Consider the following 12064-nt stretch of genomic DNA (forward strand, 5'->3'; position numbering starts at 1 on the left):
GTGGTCACTCCCACAGTGCTCCTCCCTCCTCTGAACTAATAGAACATCTATAATATGAGATATTACTTGAGTACCAGTTGTTTATTGCCCTGTACTGATAGGCTATCCATGGGTTTTCTGTGTAGAAGTCTGTATACCCCCACCCCAATATCTTTATAGAGGTAGAATTTCATGAAAAAGAAAATCGAAGGCTTTTTGGAAGGGTGAGGGGCTGGGAAGGGAGTATATGTATAGCCAAAAGGCTTAATCTGAATATAGAAAGAGTAGAAAGGAAATATTCAAAGAACATTGGTTAATGTTGACTCTATGAAAAATAATTATTTTTAAACCTGAGATGGAGGTACTTACAGTCATCTGTATTGTTATGTTGTGGCATTCCAATTACCTATTCCTTAAGAGATGACTCTGATTGTTAGTTTTATTCATATCTTGGTATATACGGAAATGGACATATATGCAAAAATCTATATTCACACATATGGTGTTTATTAGATAAATACATATACGTGAATGCTTATAATCTCTCTATGGAATATAGTTGAATACATACATATGCATATACACATACATATATACATGAACACATATACACATATGCATATACATACATAATTTTCTTTTTTGTCCTAATTTGTAGACTGGATCTGTGGTTTCATTAACTTAAGGAGTACTTAATGATGTATTCTTTCTACCAATGCATGTTGTCAATCTGTATTCCTAAAGGAAGTATAGCGTAATGAACAGAGTTGGCCTTGCATATAGAAAACCCTGGGGTCAAGTCATGCCACTAATATAAACTGACCATATGCTTCTATGCAAGGATATTATGCTCTTAATGCCATACACATAACATTCTAAAATAGCAGACCTCTAAGACCTAGAATTTCACTACTGTGGCTCAATTAGGCCTTCAACTTCTCACATATTGTCTTTCATAGTTCTGCGGAGCATTGAGGGGTGGACTGTGGAATCCCCATAGTCAGAAATCTAGTATATGTCAAAGGTCAGACTTGAACCTGAGTTTTTCTGAATCCAGGGTTGTCCATCCATTATCAACTGATGAATACACACACATGTGTATACACACACAGACACACACCACAGACAACCTGTACCTTATACTTTTCTGCATTTTATGGAGCCTTAGATCACTCCCACCATTTGCTGCCTTATACATGCAATGCAGAATAAAGGCCAAAAAAAAATAATGCAGTTATTTTGACTAGGTCAACTACACATTTGTGTTATATAACCTCAGTGGGACCCTCAATGCTTCTAGTCAATCCTTCTACATCTATATCTCTTATCAACTCTCTATTCCACTCTCCATATCAGCTCTTCATCCCTCCTCAAACCTGCCATGATTCTTACTCCCCCAACACTCTGTGATAAAAACTTTGCCTTATACTCAACTGAAAAAAAATAGGCCATTTGCAAGAGCTCCCTCTTTTCTTCTCCTTTTCATTTCATGTTACTCAGATGCTTTCTGCTACTATCACTTTCTTCATTATTGTTTCACATAAAGAAGTGGCCCTACTCAATGATGAGACAAACCTCTCTACTCACATAAGCAATCCCATTCCATACACTTTCTAAGAGATTGCCCCCCTTGTATCATTCCCGGTTTATCACTTATCTTCTATCATGCTGTCTTCTGGCTTATTCTTTACTGCCTACAAATATGCTCATGTTTCCCCCCCTCCTCAGAAAACCATTACTCGCTGTTACCATCACTAATATCAGCTTAAATCTCTTCTACACTTTTTAGCTAAACTCTTTAAGAAGGCTGTCTATAATAGATACCTCTATAATATTTACTCTAACTCTCGTTTTAACTCTTTATAATCTAACTCCTAATTATTTCATTATTTAATTGAAATTGCATTCTTTAAAATGTCCAATTATCTCTTAATTGCAAAATCCAATGGACTTTTGTCAAGACTTTTTCCAGACTTTTAAGATCCTTGTCTAGATCACTCCCTCTAGTAGCAGATTTGTCACAGGGTTATATCTTGGGCCATCTTCACTTTTCCCTCTATGTTACTTCACTTGGTGATCTCATCAGCTCCTATTGACTTAATTATTATCTCTATGGTGACAATTCTCCACTCTACTTACTCAGATAGTCTATCTGCTGACTTCCAGTCTTACATCTACAATTGCCTTTCAGACATCTCGAACTATAAGATATCAAGGATACAGCTTAAACTCCAAATATCAAATATGCAAAATCAAATTCATTTTCTGTTCTACTAAACCCTCCTTCTTTCCGAACTTCTTCTTGAAGGCACCACCAGCCTCCAAATTCCACAGACTCAGAACTTAAGTGTTATTTTCAACCAATCATCACCTCTCAACTCTCTACCTTCTTCACCAATCTGCCAGAAAGACTGTCAATTTCACTTTTGCAGTATCTCTTGAGTACAGCCCTTTTTGTCCTCTGATATTTCCACTACCCTGGTGAAGGCCCTGATTACCTCATGTTGGCCTGCTGCTGGTTCTACCTGCCTCCAGTCTTTATCCATTAAAACCTATCCTTAATTCAACTGCCAAAGTTATTTTTCTACAGCAAAGTTCCTCTTAAAGAACATTTCAACCATCAACCTCTACTTAGTACACTCTAGTTACTCACTAGCATTTCGAGGATATAATTTTTTTAATTCCAGATTCTTGTTCAAAACCCCTTAACTTTTCCAGTCTTCTCACACTTTACCCCACCCCACCCACACATACAATTTTGATCCAATGATATGGGACTCCTTACTCTTCCCTGAACTGGGCACTCCACCTTTCAGATCTCAGAATTACTTTGGCTTTCTCCCATGCTTGAAATTCTATCCCGTATTAGCTCTACCTCCTGGTCTCCTTGATTTCCTTCAAGTCTCAATTAAAATCTCACCTTCTAATGGAAGCCCTTTCATCCATTTTAATTCTGGTTCCTTCCCTTTGTTGATTATTTCCTATTTATCCCTTGTCTTTCATTGTACATATTTATTTGCAATTTATCTCCCCCCAGTAGATTGTGAACTCCTCAAGGGCAGGGATTACCTTTTTGCTTTCTTTGTATCCCCAGAAGTAAGCACAGTATCTGACACATTGTAGGTGTTAATAAATGCTTATTGACTGACTGAGTAGTTAATATCGTTTTGAAAGAGCATCCCAGCACATTGTCCTGGCACTAGCTTAAAAACAAGATAGCTAAATGCCATAGAAATAATGGCAACTAATAATTTAGCAGAAAAAATCTATCATTATTTAATAAAGATCTCTTCCTAAGATTCAAAGAGTAATTTCCCACCTCCATTATCAACTTTCACTCAGTCCCTTTCCAACCAATATGGAAATAACTTTACTTAGATTTTGCTCCAAATAAAAAAAAATTGTAAAGCACTATGGCAGATGCTTAAGGAAAATTTCAAAAGAAATGCTTCTCCTTTCAATGAGTGTGTGATCTTGTTGAGCTAGAAAGCATGCTCTTATGGGAAGCATACACAAATGCAGGAATATTTACAAAGTAGTGTCGAAACAAGTACGCACATATGCCATAGTGTAAATTGCTTATGCTAGAGTACGTTGAATACAGAATGGAAAGTTGAGTGGCTATAATCAGGGAAGAGTAACCATACATCTTTTGAAAAGTGGTTGAAATGTGATTAAAAGTTGAGCAAATGATCATTATTCTATCAGTCTATTCTTCTTGTTGGAAACAATGAGAGTTTTGTAAGAAACCATTTTAAGCACTTTAGCCTTGTAAAATCATCAGTTCTCATTTTCTGATAAACCACAGAAATAACACCAAAATCAAATTACAATCAACATGCTCTTTGTTTCAAATAACATTTTGAAAAATCTTAGATATGCAGTGTGTTTTATGCCTGAAGGACCTCCAGAAAGAAGATATCGTTCTACTTGGATAGGCTTACTTCCTAAAGATAGACACAAAATGGTACCTCCATATATCAAAGGAAAAATGGAACTAAGATAGTTGGAAATGTAAATGGGGGGAAGAATACATACATACATACACACATGTACATACATATACATATACACACACACACATATATAAAGCAGCCGATAACCACTATGACTAAATTGTGTCACTCACAGCATATACATAAAAGAGCACTGTATTTGGAGTCAGAAAACCTGGATTCACATTCTAGCAAATATGTTTACTCTCTGTGTTATCATAAACAAGTGACTTCACCTTTGTGAACCTTAGTTTTCTGATCCCAAAAAGAAGAGGTTGGCCTCTATGGCCTTTAAGGTCTCTTATCATTTAAAATGTACAAATCAATTGTCATATAATATATACATGGTTGTAGGTGTACTTAATATTGGCTAATTTAGGCATTATTTTGAATTAATACAAATATTTCTTCATTCTTTTGTGCCTCACATTTTTTTTCCTTGAAAGGTACATACAACCATACATACACACATATGTGTTTTTGTGTATTTAAGTGAAATAAAATTGCTTATTGATCATGCCCGAAAATGCATATCTTTATAAATTTTAGGTTAAATTCTCTGGTAGAAAGTTGGTTTGAAGCAGAATGAAGAGAATGAGCAATGTTCCCCCTGTCATTTTTAAGAGCACAATAATATTCCATCACAATTGTTACATATATTTCCATAATTAGCCAAGCCACCAGAAAAGGTAAGAATGAAAAAGAGAGAAAATTATATTTTAATTTTCACACAGTTGATCAGTTCTCTACCTGGAGGTGGACAGCATTTTCATCATGAGTCGTTTGGAATTGTCTTGGATCATATATATATATATATATATATATATATATATATATATATACACACACACACATATATATATACATATATACACACACACACACATATATATGTACACATACATACATATATATATATATATCATTATAAAGATAAGTCTTTCACAATTTATCATTACAATATTGATGTTACTGTGTACAATGATTTCTCGGTTCTGTTCACTTCATTTTGCATCAGTTCAAATATGTCTTCAAGGTTTTTCTAAAACTATTCCCCTGACCCGAAACAGACCTTAATGCAGTCAGAGAAATAATGTCTCCACCCCTTCTTCTTCCTATTCTAACAGAAGCAAAGGAGGACATCTATTTCTCTTCCTGATGAACTAAACCCATAGCTTCAACTCTACCACAATTTAAGGACTTTAAGTTTCATCAGGTAAGAGAAATATGCCAAGGACCCTCCTACTTGATCTCAAGCTATAGACTGATTCCTACAAAAGGGGAGTGCTTAAATTCTGATTAAACACTGGGCCTGGTCCCTGCCTGAGAACCATACAAGAGCACCTTGTGGTAATAGAAACCCTCAAGTTCCAAGGGATGACTGATATTATTCAATGAAGTCATGTATTATAATGTGAGACTGTTAAGATAGATAAGGTACTAGTTTTACGCACGTTTGCCATAAACTCAAACATGCAGGGCGCCAGTTCATTGTTCATTTTACTGAATTGCTTCATGGATGAGAGAAGTGCTCTGCTTATAACAAATATAGAAGTTGGTCATTCTCTTTCCTTCAGGACTCATAGAGGCTTTTACTGTACATGGCACACTGCAAAACACTATATATGACGTTCAATGTTAAATATTTTCTTGCCTTGGCGGTATGCAGGATAAACAAGCTCTACCTGGGAACACCAACTATGCCACCATAATGTGTTTTAAGAATTAAAACAACATACAGGAAGTGAGCAAAGACTGAAAAGGAAAGCACTTAGCAAATCAGACAGTTAAGATTTCCCCAGAACAAAGAGTTTTGTTGCTTAGTAAAAGACGGTACAAGTAAGCCAGTTTCCCAATCCCCCACTTTTCAGCAGGCATGGCAGAGATAACTATTCTTATTTGAGAGCTTTGGGTCCTATTCCCAACCCTAGGACTCTGGAGGGATTTTATAGAAAACCAATGGGGTTTTCTAGGGATCTACAATAAGATCTAGGATAGCAAGACTGACCTGTCAACTGTGAATATGGCCCTGAGGCTAACTTAACTTGTTTTCTTGAGTTGCTCTATTTTCCAGAGGTACTGGATCCTGGGTAGAAAGGAGGCCTGGAAAGAGGCAATGAGGAAATCCCCTGAGCTGACGTAACAGTGATCCCTTGTAACTCTCAACTTAAAAGGAACTCTCCTTGCCTTTGAAAATGAGGCAGTTGCAAGACAGGTGCCAGCCATTCTGCACAAAACTGATAATTTTTTGTGCAGCTGGGCCTTTTCAGATAAACATGGGCATCCTGTCTCCATGGTCTAGAAGTTCCAGAGTGGGCTGCCTTTCTTGCTCCCTCTCTTCCCATGTAATCTCCTATTTGGGAGGGAACTGCCCCTTTCTCCTCCCATAAAACCTCCTATTTTTGCTGTAACCCACAAATACCTTGGGCTTTGTCTATATTTAGGAGCTCCTTTCTACTTTGTATAAATTGTATCTAACATCAATTTCTCCTCCTTTGTTTTATAGTAAAGTAGGTTGATACTCAAATCATTTGAAGCCATGACTACAGGTTGACCCAATCAAAGGATTAGACTTCTTTTCTCCTTACCTCTTCTGTCTCTCATATACATCCTAGGGTTTTCATAGGTAGGTTTGTCAGTTTAGTGTCAACACATTCATATGTTGCTGAGACTTCAGCCAAGATCATTATGTTACAGTTTGGGGGGGTGTCAAGATGGAAGAAAAAAGTCAGGGACTCATATGTTCTTCCAAATCTCTCCTCTAAACAACTTTGAATAATGCCTCAAAAAATTATAGAGAGGCACAACTCCCTGATTTTTTCCAGCCCAAGACAAATTAGAAGATTGTCGGGAAAGATCTGTCACACTGGGTTTAGAGTGGAACTAAGGCTGCACCCTAAGCAAGGCAGAAGCAGGCCCTTCGAGTGACTGAATCAGCAGCGATAGTGGTGACTTGCTGGAACTCTCAGCCCACAGACAGGAAAGGGGTCAGATAACTGGTTAGAAGGAGATTACAGGAGACTATTTGTTGGCACTGAACAAAGGACTCTGTTGCACTGCCTGTACTTGGATCCAGGTTAGAATTCCAGGGTGAGAGGGATCACTAACACACCAGAGCCTGTGGCCACAGGGGAGGGGAGACACTGATCACAATTCCAGGAAAGAAAAGAGTGCCTGTAGTCAGTCACATTTCAGAATACAGGATAGGAGAATAGTAAATGCACCTTTCCTTAGATCATATGACCTTGGAAGAAGGGAAAACACAACGGGCCCCATAACTAGTGGGGAAAACAGCTGCACATTAAGCATGAAGCTTTAGACAGTGCTGTTTCTGCCCCAGGAATAAAGCCCAACTTTGTTAAAATCAAGAAATAGGCAGAAAAAAATAAGGGAAAAATATCCTGACCATAGAAAGCTATTATGGTGACAGAAAAGATCAAAAGAAGAAGACAAAACAATCAAAACTGCTCTATGCAAAGCTTCAAAGAGAAATGTGAATTGGTCTCAAGCTGGGGAAGGGCTCAAGAAAGATTTTAAAAATCAAGTAAGATTGGGAGAGGAAAAAACTAGGCAAAGAAATAAAAGTCATGCAAAAAATCATTTTAAAAAAGTGAACAGGTTGGTAAAAGAGGAAAAAAAATACTGAAGAAAATAATACCTTAAAAAAGCAGAATAGGCCAAATGGCAAAAGGGGCACAAAAATCCAATGAAGAGAAGAATCTTTTAAAAGTAGAATTGGTCAAATTGGAAAAAAATGTTCAAAAATTCACTCAAGAGAAGAACTCCTTAAAAAGTAAAATTGGCCAAATGGAAAAGTAGGTACAAAAGCTCAACGAAGAAAATAATTCCTTAAAACTTAGAATTGGATAAGTAAAAGCTAATGATTACATGAAATATCAAGAAACAATAATCAAAATCAAAAGTAGAAAAAAAGAAGAAAACATGCAATACCTCATTGGAAATACAACTAACATGGAGAATAGACTGACAAGAAATAATTTAAGAATTATTGGACTACCTGAAAGCCATGATCAATAAAGAGTGTAGACATCATCTTTGAGAAATAAACAGGGTAAATCAGAAACTGGAATAATCAACCAATCACCACATAAAAGATATCCCAAAATAAAATCTACCAGGTCAAGGAGAAAATATTGCAAACAGCCAGAAAGAAAGACTTCAATGTCATGGATCCATAATTGGGATAACACCAGATTTAGCAGCTTCTACATTAAAGAATCAGAGTGCTTGGGATATGATATTTCAGAGGGCAAATGATCAAGGAATACAACCATGAATTACAAACCCATTAGCTGGTTATATTCCTCAAAGGGAAAAAATGTATATTCATTTAAAGAGAGGACTTTCCACCATTCCTGATGAGAAGCCCAGAGTAGAAAAAAGAATAGAAAACTTGACTTTCAAAAGCAAGACCATTCATCTGCAGGGAAAAAAACTTAGGGAATCTGAATACAGATCAAAGCATACCTTCTCCACCCCCCCTTTTTTTCTGTTTTCTTTCACTACATAACCAATATGGATTTTTTTTTTAAATCTGCAGGATGGATCCAACAATAATGTCACCAAGACTGTACCCCGAAGGAGGTCTTCTGGTTCCAAATAAAACACATACCTGATGCTCACAGCTGGTATCACCTTTATGAAGTTGAAATCCAAGCTTCTAAAGAGGCTAAATACCCCTTCTGTCTAGAGGATCTGTTTGAAGAGGCTGCTTATGATCACTTCTGGGTTTCCATCAATTGAAGTCTGAGCCTGCATCTGAGTCCACACAGAAGCCAGAGGACATCTGGCCAGCTGTGCAAAAGTACTGTATATGGTGCCACAAGCGAAGAAGACATCAGAGTCCAGTTTGTTGATTGCATAAAGTTGTAACTGGGTGTTTTTTAGTGTCTCATAGACAGCCAGGTTTATATTTATATAAGGAATAATTACAAAAACATTGGGGATAGAACCTTTCTGGAAAACTGTCATTCCCTTCTTGGACAGAATCTTCTTGGCACAATCCAACAAGCCCAAATACTGCCCTTTTTTCTGCAGTACTATCCTTGTCTTTAGGACTCCCATGAAACAGATGCTACTCTGGGCAATAGTTCCTGCCAGAGAGTCTTCCCTCAGTCTTTCCTACATCATCAATGTTTCTTGGTCACTAACAAGATGCTTGACCTGCTCATAGTCCATAAATTTTATAGCTGATGATTCTGGGGCAATTTTTATGGTGTTAATGTAATTTCCATGGCAGAGAGATTTGACCTCTCCTTCTATGATTTTCTGGGTGAACCTTCCTACAATAAACATGTTGATGTGGAAAACACGGATTTGCATAAACACCTTCAGGCTGTCCAGGGGGGCTGTGAAGGCCCTGAATACATCCCTTAATCCTCCTCCATCTATGTTATGTCTCCAGCTCACCTGTCTGCCCTTTTCCACTGTGAATTCTTCAGGAACAGTTAGGTTTTCTCTCACTTCAAAGATCTTGGAATGCTTCTTGTACAGAATGATCTCAGGAACATTTTCAACTGGATGAAAAAGATTGTAGTCTCTCCATTCATTCCAATCGATTGTCATGGTTCCATTTTTATCCATGTAGATAACAGCATTCCAGAAATTGCAATTCATATTTTTGAACGATTTTTTTTCAGACTGTTATTCAGAAATCTTGATACCTCTCACCCCAGATCCTGCGGGGACTGCATGATCTCTTGAACATTAATGAGGCCATCATTCTTTTTATCCATGCTTCTAAAAACAATTCTCAGTTTTTTCTCCTGATCTTAAAGATAATGAACAAATTCCTCAAAGTCCAGTTTCCCATTGAGGTCTTTATTTCTAGCTTTCAGTATTTCCAGAGCTCTCCCTCTGTGACATGTAAGGCTTATAGACAAATAGCCTACCATCAAAGTCCTGGACAAGGCTCCAGAGGTGGAGTTGATGTTCAGGGCTCCCCACATAGCACTTCCACATTGGTCCCTTGACAGTAACTCAGTGGAGGGGCCACCAGGGAAGACAACGGTGGGAAGACAATGCAGCAAAACAACACTCTGCTTGCCATCATCAGAGTCAAAGTAGAAGCTATGGAGCAAGTGTAGGCCAGTTGATGGATGAGGTGGCAGGGATCATTTTCCAGTGCAGCTTGAATGCACATACTCTTTGAACAAGTTCTGATATGAATGAGGTTTAAGCATAGCCCACCCCCTCCTCCATTTCCCCTCTACTGTAAAAGCTTTTCTTTGCATGCCTTTTTGATATCAGATAATTTTCCCTCCCTTCCCTCTTCTCCCAGTGCATTGCTCTTTCTCATTTTTTTTGAGATCATTCCAAAATAATTAACTCATACTCACATATCCTATGTCCTTCTAACTGCCCTAGGAATGATAAAATTATTAGGAGTTACATGTATCATCTTCCCATATAGGAATGTAAACAGTTTAACCTTATTGAGTGCCTTATGATTGCTCTTTCATGTTTACCTTTTTAATACTTCTCTTGAGTTTTGTATTTGAATGCCTGAAAGCCTTCTATTTGATAAAAGATCCTTTTTTTTTTCCTCCTAAAGGATTATACTTAGATTTGCTGGGTATATTATTCTTGGTTGTAATCTTTGATCCTTTGCCATAGAGAATGACATACTTTAAGCATTTCACTCCTTTAAAGGTAGCTGCTAAATCTTACGTTATCCTGACTATGGCTCCATTTATTTGAATTTTTTTCTTTAACACTGCTTGCAAAGTTTTCTTCTTGACTTGGCAACTCTGGAATTTGCCTAGAATATCCCTGAGACTTTTCATTTTGGGATGTCTTTCAGGAGGTGATTGGTAGATTCTTTCAATTTCTATTGCATCCTCAATTGAAGGTATTAGGTCAGATTTCCTTTATGGTTTCTTGAATTATGATGTCTTTGCTCTTTTTTTCCCATAGCTTTCACATACAACATGTCTTTTTAAGCTTCCTTTTATCAATCTATTCCCAGGTTAGTTATTTTTCTATGAGACATTTCACATTTTCATTTTTGACTTTGTTTTATTGCTTCTTGATGCCTCATGAAGTCATTAGCTTCCACTTGCCAAATTCTAAATTCTAGGAATTATTTTCTTCAGTGAAGTTTTGTACATCTCTACCCCCTCCCCAAATTTGGCCAGTTTTTAAGCTGTTGTTTTCTTCAGTAATTTTTGAGTCTCTTTTTACCATGGTATTAATACTCTTTTCATAATTTTCTTGCACCACTCTAAATTCTTTTCCCAATTTCCCATCTGCCAATCTTAATGATTTCCTTGACTCTTCCAGGAAATTTTGTTGAGCTTATGTTAGATTAGCAAGAGCCTTTGCTTGTAGCTCTTTTCCTCTTATCTTTTGACTCTGGGTCTTGGTGTTCTCTGTCACTGTAGTGTCTTTTTATGGTCAAGTTCTTCTTGTTTGCTCATTTTTCCAACTTATTTCTTCACTTTGAACTTTATGTAATAGTTGGATTCTGTTCACCTGGGGGTGGAGAGGCACTCTCCCAACCATCTGGCTGTTTCATGCTCCTCTTTTCACAGCTATTTCTGGTGGTCTTTACATTTTTGGTGCTTTAAAAATATTGTAATCCAAGGAGAGATGTGGTCAGTGATCTGGTCTGTCCCAGGAAGGGCCCTTGCTCCCTTGCTGTCAGCCATAAGTGCTAATAATCCTTTGAGCTTTGGGCCAGTGAACAGATCCTATGCTTTCCTGTAGCAGCAAGAGCTAATGTTCCTATCTGCCTTGGAACTGCAACCAGAGATCTTTTCCTCTTGTGACTGATGGACCACAAGTGTGCCTCTTCACTTTTGAATTGTGACATGAAGCTGCATGTGGACAAAAGAATTACCAAACAGTACCAAGTACTGAACCCACTAAAGGGCCCTCTGTAATCTACTTCTGATTCGTTTTCTCATTTCCTTACTGTCTCTGGATGAACAGCTTCTGAAATTGCTACTGCTGCTTTTGCTGCTGCTGTTATCATGGCTGATTCCAAGTTCCACCTCTGTTGCTGCTGCAGCATGCTCTCTATGCAGTCTGTGACACCAGTCTGGTGTCACAAATCTCTCCTGACAACC

General features: G+C 37.6%; 1 pseudogene; it reads right to left on the reverse strand.

Moving 5' to 3' along the window:
- Positions 1–8411: 8411 nt before the first annotated feature.
- LOC118832256 lies at positions 8412–9943 on the reverse strand (annotated as a pseudogene).
- Between the last annotated feature and the right edge of the window lie 2121 nt (positions 9944–12064).

Source organism: Trichosurus vulpecula, chromosome 9 (assembly GCF_011100635.1).
Source record: "Trichosurus vulpecula isolate mTriVul1 chromosome 9, mTriVul1.pri, whole genome shotgun sequence".
NCBI lineage: Eukaryota > Metazoa > Chordata > Mammalia > Diprotodontia > Phalangeridae > Trichosurus > Trichosurus vulpecula.